We start from the raw sequence: 5,576 nt of genomic DNA, 5'->3' as shown, positions 1-5,576 counted from the left end.
GAAATAACCACTGAAAAACTTATCCATGTAACCGAAAACCACCTGTTCCCAACAACTATTGAAATAAAATAAAAATAAATATTGTAGCCTACATCAGTGCTTCACCACCAGTACCATAGTGCATAGGATTCCTGGTATTAAGTCGTCCCATGAACTTCTTCACCCCATGACCATTTTACTCACTCTTATGCAATGGCTTTGGGTCCCCAGCACGGGATTAAGCCAAGAGACCTGACTCTTTTGCAGTCCTTATCATGGTTAATCTGCCTAACCACTGCCCAGGCAATAGCTGATGAGGTTTCTTATTGTAATCTGTGCTCCCTGACTTTTAAACATTTCTTCAAACTAGGCTAAATAGAGCGAACTTCTTTGGAGCCCTTTAATGTTGGGGGATAACTAGGAGATCCCTTTGGCCTGCCCAGCCTTTGGTGGTTCATATTAAAACCCCATCAATGTTTTTTTAACCCCATCAATGACCATTTTATTCATCATGTACAGCCATCTGTGGTTGTTTTTTTCACAGTGAGCTACAGGTCCTGTATTATACCAGATATGCTTTTCTATTCTGCAGCATACAGAGCCAAAGATATTGCCCCCAAATTGGTCACTCTCACAATCCACTTTTAGTAAAGACTCTTCAGGGAGCTGAGGATACCAGTCTATAAAATGAGACAACCCCTTCACACTATACCCCCTGGCTTCAGTAGTTTCTTGGTTTTTGTCCTCTCCCAATATTCACTAGCTTCTTGGTGACCAGAGCTTTAAAGATACACTCTGTTTTCCTGGCATGATTTTTACCTTTGAGTGTGCCTTTGAGGCTAGTACTAAATCTCCAACCTGTCCAAAATGAGCTTAATCTAGCATCAAGGTCTAACCTAGCACGGTTTTTCCCTTTTACTTACTACAGATATCTATAACCAAGGGATCATATATTTAGCAGGCTTCTCATTTTGCATTTTCTTTTGTATCCAATGAACCAGCTCCTTAGAAGCTTGGTATACCACCATTTCTAAATTCCACTGGTAACATTTACCTTTGGTATCTAATGGCAGCACAGCTGTAGTTTCATACCATGGGTGACTAAGTAGCAGTCCAGGGACCGAAGCTTTTTCATCTCCCACCTTTTCATCCTTTCTCTTCTCAAACCACTTCTTTCCATAAGCCAGGGCAATTAACAAATTCTACTTCTCTGACACCAAATGAAAACCTTTTTTTCTTTTTCTACTGCACTGAACACTTCTGACACCAAAGATGTGGGGATTTTTTTCTCACACCAACAAATTTTTCAACTCTGTGAACACCAAGTGGGTATGTTACAATTCACTTGTGACACTAACTACCTGGAATTAGTGCAGACCCCACAGGTTAAGGGCTCAATCCCCCAAGACTGCCCTCTAACTTCAGATGCCAATTGCCAGTAGTGGGTCCCCAAGTTATTCACACTTCTGTCCAACTTGACTACAAATCAGGTGTTCTCAGGACTAGCTCTTCAGGTTGGATATATCACTATGATAGCTCACAGAATTCAGGGAAACACATTTATCGGTTTATCATAAAAGATATGATAAAAGATGCAGATGAACAGCCGGATGAAGAGGTACCTAGAGCAAGGTCTGGAAGGATCCCAAGCACAGGAGCTTCTGTCTCTGTGGAGATGGGAGGAGCCCCCTCCCAGCATTTGGATGTGCTCACCAACCTAGAAGCTCTCCAAACCCTTTTTATGGAAGTTTCATCAAAAAAGCATGGTGGATTACTAACTCAATCACCAGATCCTCTCCCCATCTCAGAGAATGGAGGAAGGAGCTGAAAGTTACCAATTTCTAATCATGGCTTGGTCATTCTAGTGACCAGCCCCTATCCTGAAGTCCACCAAGAGTCACCTCATTGGAACAAAACATGCTATTATAATCCAGAAAAATGTAAACAGCTTTAAGAGCTCTGTGTCAGAAACCGGTAACAAAAACCAATATTTCATACCATTTTGCAGTGTGGATATTCCACACTTTGTTTATCTATTCATCTATTGATGAACATTTTTGTTTGCACTTTTTGGCTGTTGTGATAAAGCTGCTATGAACATTTGTCTACAACTTACTGTGTGAACATATATTTTTATTTCTCTGTCGTATGTATCTACGAGTTGAACATGATAATTCTGTGTTTAACATTTTCAGGATTGGGAATACTGCTTTTAAAGGGAGTACAACATTTGCATTCCCACTAGCAGTGCATGAGGGTTTCAATTTCTCCACATAGTATACAAAACTTGTTATTGTCTATTTTAAAGAAAATTCTAGCCATCCTAGTGAGTGTGAAGTGGTATTTCATTGTGAGTTTGGCTTGCATTTTCCTAATGCCTATGGAATTGAATATTTTTTAATGTGTTTATGGACCATTAGTATACCTTAAATTGAAAAAATATTTATTCAGACCCTTTGCCCTTTTATAACATTGGTTTTTTTTGTTGTTATTTTTTGTTTTTTTGTTTTTTTTGAGACGGAGTCTCTCTCTGTCGCCAGGCTGGAGTGCAGTGGCGCAATTTCCACCCACTGCAACCTCCTCCTCCTGGGTTCAAGCGATTCTCATGCCTCAGCCTCCCAAGTAGCTGGGACTATAGGCGCATGCCACTACACCCAGCTAATTTTTTGTGTGTATTTTTTTTTAGTAGAGACGGGGTTTCACCATGTTGGCCAGGATGTTCTCGATTTCCTGACCTCATTATCGGCTTGCCTTGGCCTCCCAAAGTACTGGGATTACAGGCGTGAGCTACTGCGCCTGGCCTGTTTTTTTTTTTTCTTGTTGATTAGTAACAGCCGTTTATTTTTTTTCTGGATATAAGTCCCATATCATATATATGATTTGCAAATATTTTCTCCCATTTCTGGATCATTTTAAACTTTCTTGATATTATTCTTAGCAACACAAAATATTTTAATTTTGAAGAAGTCTAAAAATCTGTTTTTTTCTTTTGTCACTTGTGCTTTTGTTTTTGTATCTAGGAAGCCTTTGCATAAACAAGGCCAAGAAGATGTACTACTCTGCTTCCAAGAGTTTTATAATTTTAGCTCATACAGTTGGATATATTAACCGTTTTGAGTTACCCTTTGTGAAAGATGTTTACGGTGGTGCCAACTTCATTATTTTGCATTTGGATATCCAATTGTGCAACAGCATCTGTTGAAAACCCTATTCATTCTTCCATTGAATTGTCTTGGCATTCTTGTTGAAAAGAAATTGGCCATAAATATGAATTTATTTCTACACACATATACTATTCCATTAATCTACATACATATTCTTATGCCAGTAACACATTGTCTTTGTTATTTTAGCTTTGTAGTAAGTTTTGAAATCAGGAAGTATCCTCCAATTTAGTACTCAAAAAACAGTTTTTTTTTTTATTATTCTGGGTCAGTTGCATTATCAGTTTAAGGGAAAAAATGGCAACTAGGAGTTTGAAAGAGGTAGCATTGGCATTGTAAACCAATTCAGGAAATAATGCATTTTAACAATGTTAAGACTTCTAATTCATGACCACTAGATGTGTTGCCATTTTTTATGTCTTCTTTTTATTTGTTTATTTATTTATTTATTATTATACTTTAAATTCTAGGGTACATGTGCACAACGTGCAGGTTTGTTACATATGTATACATGTGTGCAATGTTGGTGTGCTGCACCCATTAACTCGTCATTTACATTAGGTATATCTCCTAATGCTATCCCTCCACCCTCCCCACTATGTCTTCTTTAATTTCTTTCAACAGTGTCTTATAATTTGCAGAATACTTATTTTGCACTAATTTTGCTAAATTCATTCATAAGTATTTTGTTCTTTTTGATGCTATTGTAAGTTGTTTTCTTAATTTCATTTTTAAATTTTCATTTCTTGTGTATGGAAATAAATTTGATTTTTGTATATTAATTCCATATTATTTTATCTTTCTGAACTCATTTATTAGTTCTAATAATTAGGACTATGATTAATTAGGATTTTTAACATACAAGAATATATGATCTGCAAATAGAGATAGCTTTACTTTTTTTTTTCTCTATCTGGAGCCCTTTCATTTCATTTTCTTGTTTAATGGAACTCGCTAGAATATCCAGAACAATATTGGAAATAAATGTCAAGTGAAAATCTCATCTTTTTTCTGATCTTAGGGGAAAAATTTCAGTTATTCACCAGTAGATATGGTGCTAGTTGTAGGTTTTTCTAGATGCACTTTATCAGATTGAGGAAGTTCCCTTCTATTCCTAGTTTATTGAGAGATTTTTATTATGAAGCAGTGTTGTATTTGTGAAATGCTTTTTTATGCATCTATTAAGATGATTGTGTGATTTTTATCCTTTATTTTTATGGTGAATATTAATCAATCATTGACTGATTTTCATATGTGGAACCATCCTTACATTCCTAGAATAAATCCCACTTAGTCATTGAGTATAACTCTTGTAATGCTGCCCAATTTGGTTTGCTAGTCTTTTGTTGAAGAATACTGTATCTATATTCATAAGGGATGTTAGTCCATTGTTTTCGTGTCTTTGTCTGGTTTTGGTTGGTGAATAATACTGGATTCATAAAGCGAATTGAAATTTTTCCCCTTCTTTTCTATTTTTGGAAGGGTCTGTAAGTATTAATTTAAAAAAATAGAGTTCACCAGTAAAGCCATATAGGCATAGGATTTTATTAGTGAAAAGTTTTAAAATTACTAATTCAATCTCTCTTTTTTTCCTTTATTAGTCTATTCAGATTTTCTATTTCTTCTTAAGTCAGTTTGACAGTTTGTTTCTTTCTATGGATTTTGTCCATTCTGTCTAACTTGCTGGCTTAGTATTTTTTTATATTTTTTTTTGGGGGGGGGATGGTCAGTAGTCATGTCCTTTTTTAAATTCCTGATTTTAGTAATTTGAGTCTTCTCTCATCTTTTCTCAGTGAGTTTACCTAAACCTTTGTCATTTCATTGATATTTACAAGGAAACAATCTTTCGTTTTATTGATTTTTTTCTATTGTTTTTGTATTCTTTATTTCATTTATTTCTTATCTGTTCTTCATTAGTCTTTTTTTTCTGCTTGCTTTAGGTTTTGTTTGTTCCTCATTTTTTAGTTTCTGAAGGTGGAAGGTGAGGTTATTGATTTGAGGTGCTTCTTTTTTCTTTAATATAGGCATTTATTGCTATAAATTTCCCTATAAACATGGCTTTAGCAATACCCCAGAGTTTTGATATTTTTTCATTCATCGCAACATATTTTCTAATTTTCCTTGTTATTTTTTCTTTGATACATTGGTTATTTAGGAGTGTGCTGTTTAAGTTCCTCATATTTGTAGTTAAAAATTTTTCTCTTACTATTTCTAATTTCATTATACTGTGATCAGACACATACTTTGTGTTATTTCAATTCTTTTAAATGCATTGAGGTGCTTTATTATATAGCATATGGTCTTGTCTGGAGAATGTTTCATGTGCACTTGAGAAGAATGAGTATCCTGCTCTTGTTGGGTGGAATGTTCTATAGATGTTTTTAAGTCTAGTCGTTATGCAGCATTGTGCAAGTCTTATCTATTCTTTTTGGT

The sequence above is a fragment of the Pongo pygmaeus genome, chromosome X (genome assembly GCF_028885625.2).
Source record: "Pongo pygmaeus isolate AG05252 chromosome X, NHGRI_mPonPyg2-v2.0_pri, whole genome shotgun sequence".
NCBI lineage: Eukaryota > Metazoa > Chordata > Mammalia > Primates > Hominidae > Pongo > Pongo pygmaeus.
This window is presented reverse-complemented; position numbering follows the sequence as displayed.